Source organism: Staurois parvus, unplaced genomic scaffold (genome assembly GCF_062004578.1).
Source record: "Staurois parvus isolate SC_StPar_1 unplaced genomic scaffold, SC_StPar_1.0 ptg001062l, whole genome shotgun sequence".
Classification (NCBI taxonomy): Eukaryota; Metazoa; Chordata; class Amphibia; order Anura; family Ranidae; genus Staurois; species Staurois parvus.
Window position 1 is genome coordinate 2153233 of NW_028318858.1, and position 26921 is coordinate 2180153.

General features: G+C 42.0%; 1 protein-coding gene across 50 annotated transcripts in view; it reads left to right on the plus strand.

The window, feature by feature from the left end:
• The window catches only part of RIMS2 (regulating synaptic membrane exocytosis 2), a 919325-nt gene that overhangs the window by 815770 nt on the left and 76634 nt on the right, over positions 1–26921 (plus strand). The gene's annotated exons all lie outside the window — the stretch shown is intronic.

Consider the following 26921-nt stretch of genomic DNA (forward strand, 5'->3'; position numbering starts at 1 on the left):
TGTAGCCTGAACTATTTAAAGCTTTTGTAAATCATTTTTTTGTTTAATATTCAGAACGTCTGAGTGTTCTATGACTCTGGGATTCCATGTAGCTAGAAAAGCCATATTCTTCTCAGCTGTATTCTTCCATAAAGAGAATAAACCCATAAAACATTGAAACGTCCGATGGTTACTTTAGAGTCAGCCCCAGGTCCCAATCACATTAGCAGTCTTGGGATTTTGGGGTTTGTTGCATAATCCAAATTGATGGTCCGCGTCTGAGAGCTGATAATGAAGGCACAAGCAACACCGTTATTATTTAATGAATTTGACTGTTATTACAGTCGAGAAGCAAGAAACTACAGTATATCCTAATTTCCTCAGTTAAATATGGAATCCAAGTGAGCAACATGGTTTACAGACTGATGTACCACACATGAATACGTCTTAATACCAAACCCATTAGGTGGTAAGAATCTAAATCACTGCACTCTTAGGGCTCATGTACACTGCAGCTGATAAACGCAGGTTTAGGAGCTGTTGAGTGTTTTTTTTTCAGCAGCCCCTGAACTCACCCTAATGTTTTCCTATGTGTCCATGTACACATCTTCATTTACAGTCGTTTACAGGCATTTGAGTTTAGTCATTTTTATGAACGCAGAAAACTTGTGTTCAGTCGATTTTATCAGCGTTTCAAACGCAAAACTCTTGTAACTCTTCCAGTTCCTGATACTGTCCAGAGCCTTTTTTCATCATGAAAAATGCATGCAAAGCATTTTCAAGGTACTCAGATGCACAAAACACTGAAAACAGGATGTTCCTACCAAGCTTGTCACACATTGTAATGACCAATTAACACCTCAGACCTCTCCCACCCTTGGAAACAAAAGATATGTTAATGATCATTCACACCTCAAATTCCTCATGAAGACCCCCTGCCAGGTGACCTTAATGACTCCCTCCACCAGACACCTTTCCCACCCTTGGAAACAAAATAAATGTTAATGAGCAACTCACACCTAAGCTAATCTCAGCACATACTGCTGTCCATGCTTCTACTCTCTGTATTACTCTGAAACAGTCTGAAATAGTTAATAATTTACCACTTTTCAGTGCATTCTGGGCATTTGGGAGGTTCTCCTGTGCTTATCGTTAAAAAATGCTTATAAACGCAAATGCAAACGTGGCTAAACAGACGTTTTTTAACCTACGTTTTCCAGCAGTCAGTTTCCATCGTTCAGAAGTGTCTCGTGTACATGGAGCCTTAGATAGTTGTGGCTGACTGTGGACTCCAGGACAGACAGAGGGTAAATCCCTCTCAGAGCTCTCCTCACTGAGCTGAGAGGTGGAGTTTCAGGAGGTGGCTGTCAGTACAGGAATCACAGCTTGCATACAGCAAGGTACCTTGGGATATGTAGTCCTTAGAAAAAGAAAGAGAAGAAGCTGCAAAGCATTCAGGGAATCAAGGAAGTTGTGGAAAGAAATAGCCAACAGACAGGCAGAACTAACAACATGAAAGGAGATTTTTCAAGTAAGCTTGTATGGGATTGTCAAATATAGCTATTGTATGTAGTGTTATTACAATGCTGATGTTAAAATATGAAAGTGTATGCTGCGATATACGTTATAGAACTTCCTTATTAGGTAAGGACTTATTTTAGTGATTGTGCTAAGATCTAAAACATATGGATGGGTTGGAAAAAAATATGGAAAGACTGCAAGATTTGCAGGTGTGAAAGTGACGTCATGTTTTGCATTGATAGCGGAAGTGATGTAACATTCTTTTGCTTCTGCTGCGTGATGAGACACCGAATTAACAGATGGGAATCTTCACTTTTGTCATTCACTGCGTGCGCTGCTACTCATATAGAGTCATGTCAGAGCTTACTGAGATTCAAGAAGGGCAAATTGTTGGTACCCTCTTAGCTGGTGCCGCTGTGACTGAAGATGTCAATTTATTTGCCATGTCGCTAGGTACAGTATCAAAGGTTATATACAGTTTCCAGGAAAATGTCTGATAAGCATAAGACATGGTCAGCTGACCGAAAGAGACAAAAGGTCATTGCACAGGATTGTGACGTGGAATAAGAAAACAACTGCTGCAAAAGTGACTGCAGAGCTCAATCTCAGTCTTCCAAAGCCCGTGTCCACAAAAACTGTGCGGAGGAAACTCCATAAGTGGGCAAACTGCAAGTGCCAAACCATTAGTGACCGATATTAATGCTCAGAGAGGAAAGAATGGTGCAACATCCATAAACTGAGGACTATCGATCACTGGAAGACTGTAATATGGTCAGATGAATCGAGCTTCACACTGTTCACAACCACTGGATGTGTTTACTTTTGGTAAACACCGTTCTAAGCCTACAGCCTGGACTGTCTTGTGCCAAAGGTAAGGGCTAGTTCACACTACACAAATGCACTCCATATGTGTTTTTACTTACAATGCTCACCACACTCAGTTCTGCTGCATTTTTGATGCATTTTGCTCTGTTCCAGTATGGTTCTGTGCAGAAAAAGTGCAGCATGTTCTACTTTTTTTTTCTGCATCAGAAACTGACTGCACTGATGTGAACTATGACCTTTGGAATACATGGAAAACACTGTGCATGCATTTTTGATGCTGAAAAAAAACACACTGGACTGTATCTGATATGAACCATCCCTAAAGCATAGTGCTGGCAAAATCATGGTTTTGGCAGCCATATCTTGGTATTCTGCAGGTCCACTCATTACTTTGAAAGATAGAGCCACTGCCAGCAACTATGTACTAATTTTAGCTGGCCATGTGCATCCCATGGAGCAGACATTGTTTCCTGAAGACTGCACTATTTACCAAGACGATAATGCTCTGATTCACATAGCTGGTGTTGTCAAATCATGGTTTGATGAGCATTCAGATGGAGTCTTGCACCTTCTCTGGGCACTGCAGTTGTCAGACCTCAATACTATAGAGCCACTGGGGTCAATTTTGGAGAACAAGGTTCAGGGTCGTTTTCTGCCTCCAGCTTCTCTGCAAGAACTGGGACGATTTTTTCATGAAGAGTGGAGCATCCAAGACATATATTTCAATTCCCTGGAAAATTCTGGCCGTCTGGGATGCCAAAGGAGGTCCAACACCGTATTAGGCAATGATTTTGTTCTTTTACCTGGTGTTTCCATAATTTTGTCCAACCCCTGTATATCTGTGTAGACAAAATAAAAGACAGGATAGCATTTATGGTTCTACTCCTCCTGAGATCCATGTGGACATTATGTCCCTTGCCTATGACTGTCAGTTGTGGTCCAAGTTTCTAATAGCTAGCTGTAGCAGTACCATCCATACTTATTGCAATGCCAAGTACAGTATAACTTCTGTATTAAGCATTTTTTGATCGCTAGTGGTAAGCTGGCCATACACCTTCCATTGAACAATCTTCTTGCGCTCTACCAACAATTATGTCATACCTGAGCCCACCTGGCTAGATACAGAATGAATGGTTGGTTTAGGTAGTGCAGCCTTTCACAACATTTTCAACACCTTTGAAATAACCTTTTGGTCTATATCTATATCTACAACTCATAATATATTAGTGTGATGGTTGTTAGGAAGAATGTTCATTACATTTGTAGTCATTGGGAAGAATTATCCCCTTACATATAGCTAAAAAGATCAATGATTTCAGTGGGAACTGATCTGAGAAACAGAAATTGTTCAAGGAACCCCTAGCAACCTTTGGAGGACCCCTAGGGTTCCATGACACCCTGACTGAGAAACCCTGAGGCAGCGCTTCTACTAAATAGTTTTGGTACATCTAAAAGAGATAGGCTAGGCCTGCAGTAATAGCAGCACAATTAGTCAGTAGTGTAGTAAAGGCAGGTGGTATATGTGTCACATAATTAGTGGCCAGGCTTGTGTCACATGTAGCAATCTTGCCACCTTTGGTATGACCCATAAATCCAAAAGTGATTGGAGTTTATCTGGGTGGAAACGAAGAAAAAGTGGAAACACCACCTGAAGTTAAACATGTTTCAAAAATGTTACAATAAAGCAGCATATTGTATTGTTCATTTGAAAGGTTGGGTGGCATCTCATGCAGATAGCCTTCATTACAGAATCATTTTATTGAGAGTAATACTGCAGAGTGGCTGTAGAAGTACTGCTGTGCCCTGCAAGAAGACCGCTCAGAATCGCCTCATTTATTCTTGTTACTAGGATAAAATGCTTTCATCTAAGTAAAAGTATTTTATTTGTGTCATTTTTCTTCATATTCTCAGGTCCATAAATATTTAATGCACTTTAATGGCTACACTATGTACTCTGCCTGATCTTCATATACTGTATTGACCTGAATGTTAAGAACAACATTCGTGAAGATCAAGAGCTGAGCATCAGGGTGGATGTGCCCACTAACTGCATTTACTGTACATTTCCCATCATAACCAGAGAGTGGTATATTACCTCTCTGAGAACAGGCAGGCAGCTGCGTACAACATATCCTGTAATGCAGAATTGCCCCATCTTTGGTGTTTGAGCTGTTATACTCAGCCTTCATGCACACTGGCTTTAAAAAATGCCAGTGCTCTTGGCAGAAAAAAATTCTAACATCGAGCATTTGTTTGTGCTAGTGTTTAGGGGCATTTAGCATTTTTTTCTGCCTCTAAATGCTGAGCTTAAAAACACCTCTAGACTACCTAGTGTGTACGAACAGATAGGATAACATTAGTTGCTTCTCCAGGCAAAACCATTAAACTCCTCGAGGAGCAGTGTTTTAAGCCAGTGTACATGGACCTTTAAAATGGTTCTAAAGGCTTGATTTGTTTCCTTAAAATAATGAACGCATCATACTTCCCTGCTCTGTGCAATGGTTTTGCACAGAGCAGCCCTGATCCTCCTCTTCTCGGGTCCTCCACCAGCATTTCTGGTACCTCCCCCTTGTCAAGTGCAAGCTGCTTGCTCTGGGGGCACTCCTGTGTACCCGCTTCCAAGCCACCTCTGTGTGTCTGTGGGACACACAGAGCTTGGCTCAGTCTCGCCCCCGTTGCTCCCTCCTCACTGGCTGTGTCTCAGCAAATGAGGAAACAGGGACCCGGGAGAGCAGCTGCTCTTGTGCACATCTAGAACCGTCGTGCACAATTTAGAACCACTTTAAGGTATCAGAATGTTCTCCTTACACCACTATTGAAACACATTCCCATTGGGGTCATTTTTTTTTACTATGTTCACTATTTTTGTGAAGGTGGAGTTTATCAGCTTTGGTTGGCTTTACACAAGAGACATAAGGTGGGATTACATAAAACCCACCATTAACTCCTGTTTCCTGGTTGGTTAAAAGGATATTCAGATATTATGTCTCACACTTCGCCCTCATCTTGTTCAGTATTTCACAAAAATGCAGTTGGATCACATTATTTCTAGAGTTCCTATTCACTTTTGCAGGTTTTTGGACACTGAAAAAGCATGCTTTTATAGAAATACTTTATGGATGTCTACATTTCCTCACATCAGTATTGTACATAAGAAACAAGCTCATTAAAAGTTCATGAAGGCATGGGGTGGGGTTAGCGTAGAATGCAGAGAATGGGGTTGATTTACGAAAGCCAACTAGATGGTTCACTTTGCAAGGAAGCTGTCCTTTGCAAGGGCATTTTCCTCAGAGCTTAGTAAATGAGGTGAAGCTCTGCTGACTTCCATTATGTAATCATGTGCAAGCGAAAAAAAATGTTTTTATCTTTCTTTGCCTATGATAGGCATTCTTTTCAAAGTTAAATATTACCACGTTAACCCATAGATGATTTGATTTCAAGAAAATCGCTTGATTCCCCCATCAACACATTCAATGTTGATAGGGAAATCCCTCCCGCAGCTCTAATTTGTTCTGCTGGCAGGGGGCATAGGGAGCCTTCCTGGCAGGCATGGGGAGCCTTCTCGGCGGGCAGATCACAGTGATTACAGCTACTGGCTATAGCTGCTGGCAATAATCGCATGTAAACAAATCTGACAGTCTGGTTATACCCAAGCTGATTGATGGATCGACTTGGGTACAATCAGCCTTGACTATAGATGGGTTGAATCTCGGCTGGTCCCTGCTGAACTTACAATATTTTGATCCATGTATGACTGACTTAAGCTGTTGGGAAATTCCTGTGCAAGTGCAATTAATTGCAAAGTGAACAGCCTATTCACCTTTAGAAAATCAACCCCTATGTCTGCCCCTGTACTGGTACTTAAAGGGCATTCCCATTTTTGAAGCCAAATTGGGATAGTACCTTTTAATATTTGTTACAAAATCTATTTACATAGCAGAACTTAAAATATTTAAAAATTGCAGCTTACATTCTTTTTACTGGAACCTCTACTGAGGGAAAAGTCTACTTAGACCTTGTTCACACCTATGCGTTTTTCAGTGCGTTTTGAGTTTTGCAGAAACGTACTACAGTCCATTTAACGTGGTTTCCTATGAATCACGCAGGGATGTTCAATTCCTATCGCCTGGCACCCCCTAAGACATGCAGTTCTGGGCGCCAGGCAAGAATTTTTTTTTCACATTTTAGCCCTGCTGCGGGCAAGCAACAGGGTTTAGAGCTGATGGTCGGCTCTCTTATCAAAGTAATTCGAGCAGCTAACTAGTCGCTGGATTGCTTTTAGAGGCAGCAGGAGGGGACATCTTGCCCCACGCTGCTCATTGGCAGAGAGCGCCGCCAATTAGATTATAAAATATTCAGTTTTACTCAAATTAGTTGATGCAAAAATGAATACACCCCACAACAAAAACTTCTACACCTAGTATTTGTATGAGCTCCATAATTTGTAAGGACAGCACCAGTTGGCGATATATTGCAGCATCTATCTTTTTCCATTCTTCAAGAACGACCTCTTTTAGAATCTGGATGCTTTATGGAGAGTGATGCTCAACTTGTCTCTTCAGAATTCCCCATAGGTGTTTGATTGGGTTCAGATCAGGAGACATACTTGGCCACTGAATCACTTTCACCCTGTTCTTCTACAGAAATGCAACAGTGGCTTTAGATGTGTGTTTTGGATCATTGTCATGTTGGAAAAGTGCATGACGACGAAGGGCACGGAGTGATGGTAGCATCTTCCCTTTCAATATAGAGCAGTACATCTGTGAATTCATGATATTTTCAATGAAATGCAGCTCCCCAACACCAGCAGCACTCATGCAGCTCCACAGAAGGACACTGCCACCACCATGTTTCACTTTAGGCACCATGCATTTTTCTTTGTACTCGTTACCTTTGCGACGCCATACAGTTTTGGAGCCAGCAGTTCCAAAAACATTTACCTTGGTCTTATCACTCCAGGGTACAGTCCCAGTAGTCTTCTTTTTCAGCATGGGCCCTAGCAAATTCTAGGTGGGCTTTTTTGTGCATGGGCTTTAGGAGAATCTCCCTTCGTGGACGACACTCATGCATGTCATTCCTCTGCAGTGTACATCGTATTGTGTCACGGGAAACAGTCACCCCAGTTTGGCTTTCTACTTCTTTAGCTAACTGCAGTGGCCTTGTATGGAGATTTTATTTAACCCTTCTCATCAAAAGATGCTCCTTTCGAGGTGTTAATTTCTGTGGACAGCCTGGACGTGTCTGTGAAATGGTTGCAGTTCCATCTTTGTTAGATTTTTGTATCACTTTTGCTACAATGTTTTGACTGATAAATAAAGCTTTGCTGATCTTCTTGTAGCCTTCACCTTTCTTGTGTAAAAAAATTTTTTCTTTCTCAGGCCTTGTGACATTTCTGTTCCATGTGCTATCATTGCTGACAGCATGAAACGGGAGGGGAGATGCCTGCATCCATATCGCTTGTGAGGATGCAGAAATCTGTTTAAACCACTGGTTGAACAAAAAAAACCTCTCCTTTTATACCCAGCTTTAGCAAAAAGATTTTGAAGCCGGGCTTCTCCATTGTATGTTAATGAGCACTGGACTCAGCCAGTCTCGAGCCCAGCTATTGTGAAAGATCACGCTAAGCTAGCTGAGAAATTCTTGCATTTTTTTGTATGCTGTGTGAAAAAGAACACGTAACAAACATATAGTGGGATTTTCTCAAATTTGACTAAAAAAGTGGAAATACACTTTAAGCAATTCAACAGTTCTAAGTCCTAATCTGAACCTTTTTCAGGAAAGCCAAATGTTAAAGTGGAGCTCCACCCTAAAGTGGGACGTTCTGCTTTAAGGCCTCGTCCCTCACTCCCCGATAAGGATTGGCACCTCTGGGAAGCGAGGGGGGGATAACCGATTTTGACAGTTACCTCCCTCCTTGCAGTCTTCTGGGACACGTGTCAGGTCCTAAAAGAATACGGGACCATTCACAAGGCACAGAGCTACTTGTGCATGCGCAGTGAAGCCGCAAGCTGTCACATCTGAGTGCCCACACTTAAGATGCCGGAGCCAGGGAGAGAGGTCTGCTGGTGAACCCAGCTGTGATGAGCACAGATCAAAGGACAGGTGAATTTCTGTTTTTTTTTAAAGTCAGCAGCTACAGTTTTTGTAGTTTTTTTAGCTGCTGACTTTTATTTTTTTTAGATTTTAACTGGAGCTCCACATTAAAATGAACAGCAGATCCCGAGGTAAAAGCTGTTGAATGTCAATGTGAATATAATGTTGATGAACATAAAAAGCCAACATCAACCTATTCCTCTCCACTTCCAATGACATAAGCATCTGCAGCACTTGGACATCTTGCCCTTGAGGGAGGTTAGACTATATCTGTATGAAAAACCTAACTCTGAAGTCTATGGGAAACGTGCTTCTCAACCTATTACTAGAACTGAAATCTCCTCCAACAACTAGTCTGTCTCAACAAGACTTTTCTCAGATCTACTTTACTGTGAGAGATGGAAGTCAATTTGCATGCTCTTTTTTTGTATATGGTACATTGCTAATATTATTGCCTTTTTTCATGTGTTTTGTATAGTGCTGAAAAATATTTTGGAACAATACGCATGAATAAGTAACCATTGAAGCTTGAAATCCATCCTTTATGTATTTCTTTCCACTGCACTGGAAAGGTGTGAATGGGCCCTAAAAAGCTTTCATTACGATTTCTCAGTTAGTCTTTTCATTACATGTAGCCATATGGTCATTATCACTTACAAAAACTGACGGTACATTGGCTCAGAGTGTGCTTAGCCACAGAATGTTCGAAGAATGTTTTATCACCAGACTTTCTTATCCAGATGATTTCAAACATATCCTTAACAATTAAGAGTCTCGGGCATACTTTGTGTGGGTGGTGCTGATTGAAGAATTGTTTACAGGAGACCAAATGTATTATGTGGCCGTCTCAAAGCTCTTTCATTTCTGTAGTAAAATATGCTAGATTGGCATATGGCTGAACAAAACTGTCTGTGTTGCCCCATAGCAGCCAATTAGGTTGAAACCTGTTCTGGAAAATTACATTTGGAAAATGCAAGAAAGCACCTGTTTGGTTGCCCAAGAGAAATGCAAATGGTTTTTAGAGGCAAATATGTATTTTTTGATTTTAAAATCAAAACAGGAACAATATAAACGTTCAGTACTTAGGTATCTCAGATAATAGAAGGATAGGTACACAGGATAAGAGACTGTGCATGACATGTCATGCAGTACCGCACAAAGAGGAAAAAAACAACGTAAAAAAATCACCATAACAGGTACTCAGTAAGCAAATGTGTGGAGAAATACACCACAAGAAGCAAGCCAAAAAAAAAATTGTTGCTATATCATAAATGATGCTTCCATGTCACCTTATCCAACTGACATGATCACATTCCAGAAATGTAAAGTAACAAGAGGAAAATAAAAAAGGCCCTAAGCCTTAGAGGGACCAGGGAAGAAAGAGAAAGAAGCAAGTTAAGAGCAGAAAGAAAGCTTCGAAAAGAACGAAGAATGGGAATAGTAAGGACAGGAGTAGTAACCGCCAGACCAGGTTGTTCGCCTGTTGACACTCAATGGGAGTGTAAGGTAAGTATAGGGTGAAGTAAAAAGGAAAAACAAGTAAGAAAGAATTGCAGACTGGCAAAGCCAGTGTAAAGGGAAAAACTAGGACCTTCACAGGTCTGTTGTTCAATTGCAGAGGGTCAGGATTGTTGAGAGAGTGTAGGAGAGGGGTAAGGAAATATGGTCTTCAGAGTACCTGAGGAAGCAAAATGCATCCATATTCACCAAAGGGTTTTAAATCTGTCAAAGGTGTCATTATCTAAGGCTAACATCTCCTCAGTTCTCATGATATTGTTGACCAAAGATACCTATTGCGAAAGTGGTGGTATAGTGGTGGATTTCCAATGGGTAGGTATAACCTGTATGGCCGCAGAGAGAAAATGTCTTACTAAACTCTGTTTGTGGGATCTCACCACCCCAGACAGCAAAGCAATTGCAGGGGAAGATGGTAGGGACTAATCATAGATCCTGTTGTGGATTGAAAACATTGTGTCCCAAAATGGTCGTATCCAGGGACATTCTTACCAGATATGCAGGTAGGTTCCTTGATCATGGCCAGATCTCCCACATCTTGTAGATTCTGAAGAGAATAAACGATGTAAAGACAGTCTTTAAACCATCTGGTAAGTGTTTTGAAGTTCTTTTTTTGTGGATAGCAAAAAATTAATGATTTATGTGTAAATAAAGTCTTGTACAATCCTCGGGGGGTGGTATCATGGCCAAGGTCCTAAGCCCAAAGCCTAATGTAATTAGGCAAGGAGCTATTCGCAGAAGACTATAAAAGAGAATATATAGTGGACAGGGCAGGGGAACACAGTCTCTTGAATTCAGTCAAATGGTGATGGGGTAGTTTTGAAGTATGCAACCATTTACAGAAAACCTGTAAGTGCAGGCCAGTAAGGCAGTTTATGGGACTTGTAGATATGGAGAGAGAGAGGCTAGGAAGACCAGACTGGGGGTGGACAAACAAATGGGCAACCTGTCAAGTCAATCTCAAGAAGAGACCTAGGACCTGAGTGTGTTGTCTCATGGGGAGTGTAGGTTGTCAAACAACGAGGTCAGAGGATAGGGCACCTTGGTACTTAGGAGAATACCATTTCCTAAGGGAGGCAATAGTCAAGGGAGAAGCCTCTTGTATAAGAAAGAATTTTGACTTCAAGCATCAAAGCAAGCTCTTAAAGTGGAGTTCCACTCACCCTGTCAAAAAATAAAAGTCAACAGCTACAAAAACTGTAGCTGCTGACTTCTAAAACACAGCCACTTGCCTGTCCCTCTGTCCTGCGGTGTGTCCCCCGCAGCCCGTTTCACCAGCCGTCCTGTATTCCAGGAGGCCAGCATCTTCAGTGTGGGCACCCAACTGTGATAGCTTGCGGCTTCACAGCCGGGTACCCACTGCGCATGCGCGAGTAGCGCTGCACTTCATGAATGCTCCTGTAGTCTTCTGGGACCTGTCATGTGTCCCAAAAGACTACGGGGAGGGAGGACACCTTCCACTTCCGATCGCCTAGATCGGAAGTCGGAGCAGGTACCTGTCAAATTTGGGTACCCGCTCCCCCCCCCCCCCTCATCCCCAAAAGGTGCCAATCCTTAATGGGGAGTGGGGGAGCAGTCCTTAAAGCGGAACTTCCCCTATTGGGTGGAGCTCCGTTTAAGGTCTAATGGAGATAAATCCTGCTCTACCATGACCAAAGCTTTTGCAAAACAGAGAGGGAACCACTCCTGCAAGATGCAGTCCAGTGTGTTTTTATCTGCTTCAAAAATGCATGCACAGTGTTTTCCATGTATTCCAAGTCCCTGGTATGTTCCAGTGCAGCCAACGAAAGTAGAACCTGCTACATATTTTCTGTATGGAACGCATCTGGAATGTGGCAAAACACAAAAAAAGCACCCCGCTCTTTTCCCTTTTCTTTTTGCAGTGCTTCCGGGACAGATCAGAACGATTCTGATTGGTCAGCGCTGGCTCAGAGAACTGTTCTGATCTGTCCCAGAAGAACTGCAGAAAGAAAGGAAGAAGAGCAAGGATTTCAGGTCGCTGGACCACTACACTGGCTGCATGGGCACTGACAGCTCATAACCCACGGAGGTAAGTACAGCGGGGACATGGTGCTGGGGAGAGTGTAGGGTGTTGGTTCGCCTTTTAATTTTTTCTGATAAGGTGAACTAACCCTTTAACTGTTTGCCGGGAGTTCACCTTGTAGAGGCAAGGTCGTTTGGACATTCCCATTTTTCATGAGGCTTTGAAATGGTACCTTGAACAAAGCCCAATAATGGTACTGAGACTCATTGACATTATTCCCACAAGTTTCATTACTGCGATGCATAGGTGGAAACTAGCCTTTTAGGCTATATGCCCACCTTTAGTTTACAGCAGAGGGTATATTATCATATATCATTTTATTTAAAATTTGTTACAATGATTGCATGGTTAATGTAGGTATGTCATGGCCTGGAAAAGGATATAATTCTATAATTTATTGTACATTTTCTGATGTATTGATAATTAGCACTTGTCTCCAGAGTACAGCAGATACTCATCACTGGCGTATGGAAGTAACACACAGCTATAAATAAACTTTTGCACACGTTTGTACAGTACAGGATGTTGTGCTGTGACAGGCCTCATTTAACAATTATCTCATTCTATGTTCGTCGTCTTCAAAATTCATTCTGTACTTGTGCTTTCAATGTTAATTATAACTCACTCAATTATCCTAAGGTCCCTCCTCCCATCGGGCTGACATAGAATAGATTGACATTCTGTACGTTTAAAGTACCGCAGGCAGTGGCAAGCATGACTTTTGGATCATCCAATTTTCTATGTCATACCTGTCAAATTGAAGAAATTGGCTAAAATGAGGTTTTGCGCTAGCTGTGAATCAGATCCTTCTTTTTTTTTTTTAAAGCTAAAAATAAGACAACAGTTTGCTACATCCCTATTAATAGATTTTTTTTTTGTCCCTGTGTTAAGTGTTCTCTGACTGCCAGAGTCATCATCGAGAGTTATAGAAATGCTGAATGCTTCATAGACAGATTCGCTACTTGTCTTTTTTTGGAAAATGTAGATGGAGCCATAAAATATCCACAATGATAGAACACGCACTTTCCTAGTTTAACCACCATGCTCATGCATTATGATTATCCTTGTAATACTGTCTTCTATGAAAGTTTCTGAAACTGAACCATTAAAGTAGAACTCCAACCAAAAACAAACCAAGATGAACAGCCCATTAAAAGATAGAAAAAAACAGCTTCTTCTGCAATTTTCATCTTGATTCCATAGATTTCCTCCTTTTTTGTGCTGTTAGATGGCCTCAGTCTGATGTCCAGCATCATTCAGTCCACTTGCTGTGAAAGTCTGCCCAGTTTTGGACTGTGAAAAGAATCAGCAGAGTTGTGATCTTATCTCTTTCTCTCTCACTCTCATTTCTCTTCCTGTCAGCCCATGTAAATTGCTGTATTCAAAAATCACTCATTGCTTGGCTTCCATGCTGATCTAGCAGTTTCAGTTTTTTATTGGTAGAGGTGATTGTAGCCATATTAGTGCATTTGCGACAGAAACAATTGAGTACTGACGTGATACTTTTTTTATTTGCACTAACATACAATTGTGTACTGCCTGGACCTTGAAGAAGGGGACATACCCCGAAAGTTTGTCCTCAAAATTGTATGTTAGTGCAAATAAAAAAAGATTTTTATTGGCAAAGTAAATGGGATGGGTGCAAGCATGAGGGTGCTTAGTACTGGTGTATGTATCTGCTGTTCCATTAAGCAACGGAATAATTTTAATAAACAAAGGTGCCAGCATATACCTTTAGGTAGATAAGCTTTGATTAAGTGCTGTGGTCAGCGTGAAACGCATTGGCCAGTCTTCTGGTTTCCCTACTGTATGTGGATTATAACTGGATCAATAAAGGTGGTTTTATCGGATATGCGGCCACCAGCCTTCTTTCTTTACTATGATGACCTTTAGGTAGGTGCTGGAGTGCAAACCTCAACTTTCTCTGAATGTCAAGGTCTTTTCCCTACCTCCAATGCCTCATTATTAGTCCGTGAGGCCACGGGAGCACTGCAAACCTTTGGCCTGGGGAGAAAAAAAACAAATGTTTTTTTTATGATAGGTACAAATTTAGATCTTCCAGCATAAGTTTCCTTTGTGCCTCTCGGTATTTGGTCATGTGACTTCTCTGGAATACAAAGGAAGTTGATGTTAGAAGACTTCCTTCTGCCGGACACTGTGATCAGTACTATGAAAAGGGAGCAGACAGCCATGTAATGCCCAGCATGTGTTGTTGTGTCATCAGCCCAGTTCTCCCCCCGAGACTGTCCATCACTCTAATGCACAAATAGCGAGGAGAGCTTCAGCCACCCCTAGACTTTGCATAAATCAATATTTACAAGTCTGCCCTGAGTTTTGGAATTACCAGCGTTCTAAGATGTGTGCACACAGCTGTAAGTTAAACCGTTTTGTTAAAATTGTTTATATTCTTTGATTTTAATATCTTCATACAACACCAAATGCTCGTCTTTTTAAGTAGACCCATGGCTGTGTCAGCAATGAGGGAAAGTGAGAATCTTGTGTCCAATGGTGTCCTCCAGAAATGACAAGAATTAAGTTTGTTTCACTTTGTTACCACATTGCACCTCTCGCGTACGGCGTCTGTGTTGAAGCCATACTCTGCAGTGCTCTCCATCATTCTTTTAGGCTGTTGCCTCAAGCAGTTCCTTCTTTAGGGAAGTATACCACATTTTTACGTCATCGGTTACAGTAGTCACTTCACATTTTCATCCATTTTACCCACTCCACAAATATATCAATGACATCACACACCATACTATTGCCTACTTCCCACATCTCTGGTTCTTTTCTTTTCAGGATCCTTTATTCATCTCTGCTTATCCTGGCTCCTGTTAAAGCACAACTAAACCTACCAATTCAAATGTTTCCCAAAAGAAAGCTGAAGTTAAAAATGTTTACATTTCACCTACTAGCGCATCCGCAGTGTATGCTACATTCAAGGCATGCCTCCGATGAGAACTGTTGCAGTTGCCAGTGAGCTTATGTTAACTCTTAACTGATATTTCAAGCCCTTAAAGGCTACGATGGCACTGTTCTTGGCAGATAAGAGGTTAGTAGGGTCAACTTCTGCTTTAGGCACCCTGTAACTTAAAGGATTAGTTCATCTTTACCAGAGAACTACCTGTGCATATAAGGGGTATCTGTGCAGCTCTGACTTTGGCTGAATAATCCCTTGCTATTGGTGTAGGCCATGTATGCACCTCATGAAGACTAACTGGAAAACTCCCAGGACGTTGCTAGGACATTGCCTAATCGTTACTGCTCACCTCCTTCACCACAGAAATGAACTCTCAAACGCTAAGCTACTGCATCAAGGGAGAGAAAATACATGTGAGGGGGTTTAAATCGGAGAAAAACCTCACTCCTGTGATGGTGGATGTGAGCAGTAATGGCTATGCCTCACTTAGCAACGTCCTAGAAGTTTTCCAGTCAGGTTTCAGGAGGTATATTAATGGCATACACTTCTAGCAAAGGCATTAACAGTGAACTAACCCTTTAAAATATAATTATATGAATACACTATATTGCCAAAAGTACTGGGACACTCCTCCAATTCATTGGATTCAGGTCTTCCAATCACCTCCATGGCCACAGGTGTATAAAATCAAGCACCTAGGCATGCAGACTGTTTCTACAAACATTTGTGAAAGAATGGATCACTTTCAGGAGCTCAGTGAATTCAAGCGTGGTACCGTGATAGGTTGCCACCTGTGCAATAAGTCCATCCGTGAAATTTCCTTGCTACTAAATATTCCACGATCAACTGTTAGTGGTATTATAACAAAGTGAAAGCAACTGGGAACAACAGCAACTCAGCCATGTAGTGGTAGGTCACCTAAAATGGCAGAACGGGGTCAGCACATGTTGAAGCGCACAGTGCATAGAAGTCTCCATCTGTCTGCAGAGTCAATAGCTAAAGACCTCCAAACTTCATGTGGCCTTCAGATTAGCACAATAAAAGTGCCTACAGAGCTTCATGGAATAGGTTTCCGTGGCCGAGCAGCTGCATCCAAGCCTTACATCACCAAGTGCAATGCAAAGTGTCAGATGCGGTGGTGTAAAGCACGCTGCCACTGGACTCTAGAGCATGTACAAATTGAGGTGTGGAAGTGGGACTTTAATTATACCTCAGGGGTTCACAAGTGAACCTATATATTATATAATGAAAGTCCATTTCCGTTTCCCATTGTAATTTGAGATATCTATATTCACATCTTGCTGTTATGTGGTTTCTGCTTCTCTTGGAGACACTGTCCGCCATTTCATTGCATCCTATGTACAAGCTATTTTTGACTCATATTGGATTTTCTACTCTAGTTCTGGGGCCTTGATGTCTTCAGGGGTGATTTCCCTTGGGCCAGCAAGCGCATATAAGCTTGGGGTTGGCCCCTTAGCTCCAGTGAAGGGAACTCTTAAGACGCCAGCATACCAAGATATTTTGGACAATTTCATGCTCCCAACTTTGTGGGAACAGTTTGGGGATGGCCCTTTCCTGTTCAAACATGACTGCGCACCAGGGCACAAAGCAAGGCCCATAAAGACATGGATGAGCGAGTTTGTGGTGGAGAAACTTGACTGGCCTGCACAGAGTGCTGACCTCAACCCCATAGAACACCTTTGAGATGAATTAGAGCAAAAACTGCGAGCCAGGCCTTCTTGTCTGACATCAGTGCCTGACCTCACAAATGCACTTCTGAAAGAATGGTCAAACATTCCCATAGACACACTCCTAAACCTTGTGGACAGCCTTCCCAGAAGAGTTGAAGCTGTTATAGCTGCAAAGGGTGGGCCAACTCAATATTGAACCCTACAGACTAAGACTGGGATGCCATTAAAGTTCATGTGCGTGTAAAGGCAGGCGCCCCATTGGGCAATATAGTGTATAACTGTAGGTCCGTTCTTGGTTACTGAGTACGTATCAACATATTATATATGGCTAGCTATTCCAACTCTGGGATAAAAAAAAAAATGTCTAAAAACAAGAAGCTTATGTATTCTTTCTTGTACAGGTGAAACTCAAAAAATTTGAATATCGTGCAAAAGTTCATTTATTTCAGTAATGCAACTTACAAGGTGAAACTAATATATGAGATAGACTCATTACATGTAAAGCAAGATAGTTCAAGCCGTGATTTGTCATAATTGTGATGATTATGGCTTACAGCTCATGAAAACCCCAAATCCACAATCTCAGAAAATTAGAATATTACATGCAATCAATAAAACAAGGATTGTACATAGAACAATATCGGACCTCTGAAAAGTATAATCATGCATATGTACTCAGTACTTGGTTTTGGCCCCTTTTGCAGCAATTACTGCCTCAATGTGGCATGGATTTGGATGTAAATACCCTCAAATTAAAGCTTACAGTCTGCAGTTAAAGCACATCTTGTTCGTTTCATTTCAAATCCATTGTGGTGGTGTATAGAGCCAAAAATGTTAGAATTGTGTCGATGTCCCAATATTTATGGACCTGACTGTATGTATAACAAAGCTTTTATAAATACTGCTGTCATAGGACTCGGTGCTATTAGATGAGCAGTGTCACTCTCAGGAAGTGGGCATTTAGTCCCAGTCTCTGCAGCCAATATCGACCATATTAATTGCACTTTGAATCATGATGGCACCTATTGCTTAGTACAGGAGCTGTGCAAGGAGGAAGTGGACTGGTGACTATGAGCGTTCTCTGGCCAGGAAATTGTTGCTATGAATATATAGGGCAATGTCAGTGGTGTATTTATGTTTTGCGCTGCCCTAGGCAACACAAAAAGTGCCCCCCCCCCTGCACCCCCACTGTCTCTAGTGCAACGTTTGCTGGGCGGAACTTAGTGGTCGGCCACATCGTTCTGTGAAGGTGTCGGTGGTATGAACATTGAGAAGGTGTCATTAGTGGTATAAGTGGCAAGAAGGTGTCAGTTAGTGGTATGAGCAGCTAGAAGGTGTCATTAGTGGTATGAGCGGCTAGAAGGTGTTGTTAGTGGTATGAGCGGCTCGAAGGTGTCATTACTGGTATGAGCGGCTAGAAGGTGTTGTTAGTGGTATGAGCGGCTCGAAGGTGTCATTACTGGTATGAGTGGCTAGAAGGTGTCATTAGTGGTATGAGTGGCAAGAAGGTGTCGTTAGTGGTATGAACGGCGAGACGGTGTCAGTTAGTGGTATGATTGGCGTGAAGGTGTCAGTTAGTGGTATGAGCAGCAAGAAGGTTTCAGTTAGTGCTATGAGTGGCGTGAAGGTGTCAGTTAGTGGTATGAGCGTCGAGGTGGTGGCACTTAGTGGTTTGAGCGTCGAGGTGGTGTCAGTTAGTGGTATGAGTGGTGTGGAGGTGTCAATTAGTGGTATGAGCGGTGTGAAGGTGTCAGTTAGTGGTATGAGCAGCAAGGTGGTGTCACTTAGTGATTTGAGCATCGAGGTGGTGTCATTTAGTGGTTTGAGTTTTGAGGTGGTGTCAGTTAGTGGTATGAGCGGTGTGAAGGTGTCAGTTAGTGGTATGAGCGGTGTGAAGGTGTCAGTTAGTGGTATGAGCGGTGTGAAGGTGTCAGTTAGTGGAATGAGCGGTGTGAAGGTGTCAGTTAGTGGTATGAGCGGTGTGAAGGTGTCAGTTAGTGGTATGAGTCAGTCATCTGGCAGTCTCTGGTCAGTCTCTGTCAGCTCTCTGCCCCCCCCCCCCCCCCACAATAGTATACATGGTATACAGAGTAGTAGGATGGAGATCACTCACCAGGCCTGGTGGAGGGGCGGAGACCGAGGGGGGAGCCATGTACTGCCGGTATGTATCCTCCTCACAGCCTCATTTCCCTTCCCTCTCTGTGACAGAGATCCCTGCCTCCTCTGGACGCTGCCGTCCTCCGGGATCATCACTCAGCCCTGGCTCCCTACCGCCATCCATTGTGGAGAGCTCCGACCCTCAGAGCAGCCTACAGCCTGGCTGGGCGCACTGGATGCTGGGAGTTGTAGTCCTTCCCCCGCACACCGGGATTGTAGTTCGCTCCTGTGGAGGCGGGGGAAAGACTACAACTCCCAGCATGCAGTGCGCCCGGCCAGGCTGTAGGCTGCTCTGAGGTTCCTGAGCTCCCGGAGCTCTCCGCAGTGGATGGCGGTGAGAAGCCAGGACTGAGAGATGATCCCGGAGGACGGCAGTGTCCAGGGGAGGCATGATACTCACACTCCTCACTGGATTCCTCTGTTGTAGTGACATCACTTGCCGAGGTGTGGCGCCGCCCCCCTGAAAAGTGCCGCCCTAGGCAAGTGCCTTGTTTGCCTCCTGGCAAATACGCCCATGGGCAATATAGTGCCATACAATGGGGAATTGAGGGTTTGAGCTTTATTCCTAAAATCTGTTTGGTTGAAGGATTACAAAACAAAGGGAAATTGGTGAAGCTTGTGTTAGGCTTTAACAATGTATGCATGTTTACTGTCTATTGTGGAGAAGTTCACTAACATGAACCTGCTTAATCATAAGAACATGATAATAGAGGTTCTCACATTACAGAAGACACCTGACAGGGTAGGTCCTTGTTTGGCCTCTTAAATCCTTCTGCTCCATCCCTTGGAATGGCGCAGGAATGCAGAATGTGTCATCATGAAGGCATGTGGTTTTGTCCTGGACTTGCGGTGGTATTTCATTGCTGTCATGGATGGGACTGAAGGTACAAAACATTTCTGTATAAGACCAGAGTTCTTCAATATAGTCCTTTGTAATGACTCAGTGATTTCTGTAGAGTAATCCAGTTAGTGGAGGTTCAGTGATTTTGTTTTGGATGTAACTTCCCACTCATCTGGCTTTGATCTGTAGTGGGAGGCGAAGTTGTGAAGACGTGAATACTGTACGTACCACATCTGATGTGCATGGTTTGTTTACACACGTAGCCCTCATCTTTCTATAATCGGCTCGGCAGCTAGTTATGGATCAGAAATAGCTGCTTTCGCAGGCATTACTGCAGAAGTGAGTCAGGATTCCTTACGAGAATAAAGACATACAGCTATCCAGCCAAAACACAGACTGCCCCATGGGACATGAACAATATTTTTAGCATATCTGTAACAGGAATTAGTGCTGTGAAAGATGTCATGCTAAACTAAGCACACGTGGATGGTTCGCTCCTGTGTACAGGCTTCGCACCTTTTGTCACCAGCCATGATGATAATCACATTGCATTAGGATTATGATCCCAACTGTCTCGTTTTGGATGGGCTGTCTCTGCTTTGGAACATGATCACCTCATCCCTCTTTCCTCCTTGCTTGTCCCCCATATTGTTCTGATATATATATACACTCACTGGCCACTTTATTAGGTATACCTGTTCAATTGCCTGGTAACACAAATTGCTAATCAGCCAATCACATGGCAGCAACGCAGTGCATTTAGGCATCTAGATGTAGTGAAGATGACTTGCTGAAGTTTAAACTGAGCATCAGAATGGGAAAGAAAGGGGATTTAAGTGACTTTTAACATGGCATGGTTGTTGGTGCCAGACAGGCTGGTCGGAGTATTTCAAAACTGCTGATCTACTGGGATGTTCACGCACAGTCATCTCTAGGGTTTACAGAGAATGGTCCAAAAAAAGAGAAAATATCCAGTGAGCTTCAGTTGTGTTAACGAAAATGCCTTGTTGATGTGAGAGATCAGAGGAGAATAAGACAGACTGGTTGCTGCGACATTCAGATGGTAGGGTTAGAATTTGGAGTAAACAACATGAAGGCATGGATCCATCCTGCCTTTTATCAACCGTTCAGGCTGGTGGTGTAATGGTGTGGGGGATATTTTCTTGGCACTAGCAAGATTTACCTAATAAAGTGGCATGCCTATACATACTGTATATATAGACCCCCGTGATGAAAACTTACCATTTACCAAAATCGTTATATTAAACTAAATCTTCCAGCTTCTAAATTATTTCATTTAATGTTTTTGAGAAGCCACTAAAAGGTATGTAAAAAAGTAGTAGAATTAAAGCTGAACTCCAGGAAAAAATAATTTTGGGCAAATAATAAATAAATTAGCTCTGTCGATGCCTATGCCACATTTGGCTGCTTCTCTGTTCTGTAAAACTGTTACATTCATTCACCCCCATTGTACTGTAAATGCTGAACGTTTGGTGACTTGAAGTTCCAGCTGCAGTACATTGATGGTAGAAGGTCGCTCATTGTACATCTCCTCTATCCAGAAAAGGCCTCGTATTCTTTTCACTGGACACAAGGCTTTCTCTAATTGAAGGAGGGGCAGATGGGCGTCACAGTCTCCCATCCTCCAGTCACAGAAAGCTTTACATTCAGTGAAAATAGTTGATGGAATGGAGGCGATCTGCCAGTACTTTTGCCAGAATTTCAAGTCTCAGTGCCGGACATTTTGCACTTACAGTATTGTGGGGGCCACATGAAAGTTCAGCTATAAAAGAGTAAAGCCAACATTTTTATTTTAGTTTTGGATGCAGTAGGAAAAGATAAGGTTTTGATTGCTGTCTGTATCTCATTTTCTTTGTCCTGTTAACCATTGTCACAAATACATAAAGGTGTTAATTTATTAAAGGCAAATAGACTGTGCTCTTTGGAAGTGCAGTTTCTCCAGAGCTTTGTAAATTTGGCAAAGCTTCAGTTTGTAAATAATACCCAATCACATACAAGGGGGAAACAAAAACATGGTTTGCTTGTACATTGGATGATGAAAGTCAGCAGCATTTTCCCTCATTTACTAAGCTCTGGAGCAGGGGCAGACTGACCATTTAGGAACTCAGGCACTGCCCGAGGGCCCAGGGTCAGTAGGGGGCCCCATAAGATGCCCCTGGTACCTTTCATAGGCTTTTTTGGGTGTGATTTGAGTGTGGGCAAGGACACAAGGGCCCCATGATCCCCTATTGCCCGGGGGCCCCATGAGTTGTCAGTTTGCCCCTGCTCTGGAGCGACTACTCTTGCAATGTACATAGTCTGTCTGCCTTCAGTAAATCAACCCCTAAATGAACAGAAATCCATCATGTTAATGAAGGTTACTCTTTATGTTGGGACAACTGGCTAAGAGAGGAATACCCCTTACTATGTACAGATTTCCTATCACTACCTTTTGCATGACAGGAAGTGAAGGGAGATCTGAATACTTTTTGTTTTTTTAATGGTTGAACTGGATGGACTTTTGTCTTTTTTTCAGCCAGACTAACTATGTAGCTATGAATGAGGCACAGCAAAATTACACTGAAACCAAAAAAACACATTAGTTAGGTTTCAAAAAGACGCAGCCAATTCAACCATATATATTCCTTGTAAATAACAGTGAACAAGCTTACTGAAGGGTAACCCCTTCCAATATATAACAGGGGGTTAAAAGGTTTACATTTTATTGCAAATATGGTAAAAAAAACATTTTTACGAAGTCCAACAAAAATATTTATTTATTTTCAGAGCTTACAATTCAGCTTACTTACAGCTTACTGTATATTACAATTGATTTTGTAGAGTGCGCCTTGTTTGTATGTTTTGCCTTCCAGCTGAGAATAGAGCATCTCACAATACCATTGTTCAATTACTGGCAAGAGATACATGGTAATATATTGCACCTGTGTTATAATTATAGGACGCTGACAGTTCTAACATGCCTTTGTTAATACTTCATGTTTGAGTACGGCAGAGTTCCATTAGCAATTTTATGTTTTTTAATTATTCATGACCCAGCTTGGCCTATTTTACTGTTCTCAAAGTTTTGTGGCTAGAGATGCCAGAACCTACTTTATTAAGAAGTATGATTTCCTGAACTAATTGCCCTATAAAAAGTAATGAGACTATTAACCCCCAGCTGTGCTGTGACACAATAGATACTCATTGTGAAACCTTAAAACAAGCGGCTGGATTGTGAATGGGGTCAGACCAGGACCATTGTAAAACATCAGTGGGCTCCGGGCAAATGGCTTGTAGATGGTCCCTCATCCTGTCTTTGTATTCCACCATTGCCAAAAAGCATGCCGGCAACAAATATAAATACAGAGAAAAAGGACTATGGACTTTGTGAAGCAAGTTCCAGCATGCATATTTATTTTTCTCTCTCCAGTGCTATGTACAAGGGAGGTCAGGAAATACACAGTTTTGAATGTATGTTGGTAATCCAGTGTTTTTTTGTTTGTGTTTTTTTTTTTATGTATATGTAACAGTCCTCCACTTTAATAGACCTTAAATATCAGGAACCTGGCATACAGACCTCCATGTAACACCTATCAAACCTGTATCCAAGAGCTCTAGCAACTCCTCTCAAAGCGAGGACATTATGTCAGTCTTCACTCTGAAAGGAAGTAAAAATAAAAATGAGTGCGCTGTACACTAATAATATCCTGACACAATAAATAAAAATTGACCATAAATTCAAGCTCACATGTGTACAAAAATCAACATATAAAGTGCTATAAATCAATGTTCATGACACAAAAATACATAACGAGTCCCAAATCCAATGTGGAAGAAGGAAAAGTGCTGCGTGCTGAATATAATTTCCAGCAATGTGCTATGGTGTTCACAAGTGCTCTCTACACCAAACAGATCAGCCTCTTACCAGACCAAATTGATCTCAAATCAAGAGATCAAATGAGCAGATAGTGTCCCGATTCCACACTGACACTCATATTATCAATTTCAAAGGAGATGGATGGACAGCTGTGGGCTCACCCAGACTGATTCCTCACACCAAACTACTCTCCATACAATGTAGAGAAGGGTTAAAACAGAAGAGACTTCATAGTGTAACCCAATAAAAATCAAGGTTTATTTAATAAAACGTTGCACTTACATAGATAAGGTGCATGAAGGCAATATACAAATTCAAAACAGCCATGGTGTGATTCCGACAGCCGGAATGTGGTGACGTCACAGAAGACTGCCCAGGGCGTTTCTCCACAACCGGCGTCCTCTGGGATTGGCAGAATGACACCGCGGCTGTTTTATTTTTGTATATTGCCTTCATGCACCTTATCTATATAAGTGCAATGGTCATTTGTTCCCCATCCATCTTGCAGATTGCATCAGATGACAATCAGATGAAAATGAACAGGCGGACCATTTATATTCAACCACCCCGTAGAGAACAGCAGGCTGTGTCTGTGTCCACTCCGCTTGTGTAGTCCTGCCTGAGTCCGCCCATGTGAAAGCATCTTTCAACTCACTTTGTCTGAGCTCAGGCTGTCCTGAATCCAACCCAGCCTGTGACTGGACTATGAAAAAGAATCAGCACAGTGATGGGCTAATCCCTTTGTCACTTTGACACCAGGTTGCGTTTGAGGAATTAGACCAGGGTTTTTCAACTAGGGTTCCAGCAAACCCTAGGGCTCCTCCAGAGATTGTTAGGAGTTCCTTGAGCAATGAGCAATTTCTGCCCCTCAGATAAGTTCCCACTGGCACCATTGATCCTTTCAGCTATCCGTAAGGGGTAATTCTTCCCAATGACCACAAGTGTGAGGAGCATTCTTCCCCCTGACCATCACACTAAGTTATCATGAGTTGCAAATATACGTAGTAATTTTTAACAGGGGTTCCCTGAAACCGGAAAGGTATTTCAAGGTTTCCTCTGTGTTGAAAAGGTTGAGAAAGGCTGTATTGGACTATTAAGAATAAATAAGCACTGAATATCAAACACCACAAAGTTTTGTATCTGTTTTGAGGTATGGGATAGCCCTATCCCTTCCCACTATGCTTTGCCTGGTGCTTGAGCAACCCATAGCCAGAAAAAACATAAAACAAAGAGGTTGCACATGCATAGCGCATTATCTTTGGACACTTTATTGAATGATATATATAGAGGTTATACTCACAAACCAAGTGACCTTAAAGGCATGTAGGCTCTGAGCCTAGCTCTGAAGAAGGGGGACAGGTCCCCGAAACGCATCAGTTTGTTTATATCCTGCAATAAAGTGTCTGAAGATAATACACTAGGCGAGTGCACCCTCCCTGTTTTATGTTTTTGCTAGTGTTGGATCTCCCCAGTCTGAGGAGGGCTGCACCTTCCATTTTTTTTCTGTCTCAGTTGTGAAGGGACTGTATTACCATTGGCCTACGCTACGATTGCCTCTATCCATTTTCGAGCACAATAGTGTCAATTTTTTTTCCTTTCTCTTTGTGAACCTATAGCCAGACATGTCTTTAGAAAGTGGATGTTTGTAGGGAACTTCAGTGGCACCAGCAGAATATGTATAAGGGCACTCACTTCTATGCAAAAAACTTACAGCATACTCTATTTGTAGAACATTCTTGCCATTTCTCTACATCCCTGTACTTAAGAAGACCTAGAAGAGACATGTTTAGTTGGGAGGAGCTTGACTACCATATTTGCCCTGAAACTGATTGGAACAATAGACGAGGGGAGCCATTCAAGTACACATTGCGACTTCTCTTTCTCCAGTCTCGGAATAAGAGTTTTGGGTGGACCTTGGTTCTAATTATAAATAAATATAACGTTTGTTAATCACAATTTGTATAATTTCTGACAACAAAGAATATGAATCCTAAGTAATACATAATTGTCTGCTAAATAATTTGAATAGTACATTTCAAACATTTCCTAAAAATTGGCATCCTTTGCCAGTTGGCATAGCGATTATGTTTAATTAGACCAATATATAATTATAACCAGATGTCCCACATACTTCTGTCTTAAGAAATTAATGCCTGGCAGCGAGACAAGCAGAGCTGTCACCGTGTTGCATGGAGACAGTGAGAACTGTGTCAATCCAACGTTTCAAGGGTACCTGTCACTACTGAATACTTTCCAAAAGAATATAGTTTTTACAGTGCCGTTTTGTGAAGGATGATGATGCTATTTGTACAGATAAGCATGTTTTTCCATGGGTAAAGTGTCGCTGTGCTAGAATTGTAAGTACTGTATACACTATGGGGTCCAAACCCAGACCTGGGGACTTTCATAATTTTGGGTTATGCATTGTACACAGCATGTAATAAATTTTGAATGGGGATTATTGGAATGGAAAAGCTTAAAGAGGCCCTGTCGCAAGACCATTTATTTCAGCAACACTCTTCCCATAGGATTATATGTGCATTTAAAGCGACACTAAACAATATCCTTATATTTAAAAAATTATACATACGCATCCACTACTTAACCACTTACCCTCCAGAGAATTTTCCCCCCTTCCTGACCAGGCCATTTTTTTTTGCGACACGGCGCTGCATTACTTTAACTGACAATTGCGCGGTCATTCAAATCTGCATCCAAATGAAATTTGTGTTCATTTTTTCCCACAAATAGAGCTTTCTTTCAGTGGTATTTGATCTCCTGTGTGTTTTTTATTTTTTGCGCTATAACCAAAAAAATTACCGAGAATTTTGAGAACAAAAACAATATTTTTGACTTTTTGCTATTAAACTTGTCCAGTAAAAAAAATTAAAAAAATCAAATTTCGTTATAAATTTAGGTCAAAATGTATTCTGCTACATGTCTTTGCTTAAAAAAATCCCAATACGTGTAAATTAATTGGTTTCCGTGAAAGTTATAGCATTTACAAATGGCGGTATTTATTTATTTTTTACTAGTAATGGCACTGATCACCTATAGCGGGACTGCGGCAGGCATTCTGACACTAGGGAGAACTGACTTGGTGTCACTGACATCCCCAGTGACACCAATACAGTGATCAGTGCTAATAAAAAGCACTGACACTGTACTAATGACACTGGGCAGGAAGGGGTTAACATCTGGGGCGATCAAAGGGTTAACTGTGTGCTGTGTCACTATTTTGTCTGTGTGTGTGTGCTTTACTGTAAGCATGTAAGCTATGCAGAACCATACAAAGCAGTGTGCAGGAGCTGACAGGGGAGAGATCTGTGTTGTTCATACACAGGTCTCTCCCCCGTCAGAGATACTCGGCGATCACCAGGTACCGGCGAATAATCACCCGGGACCCATTGATTGATAGCCAAGGCTGCGCACGGCCCAAACCCAGAACTGCAAAATCACAT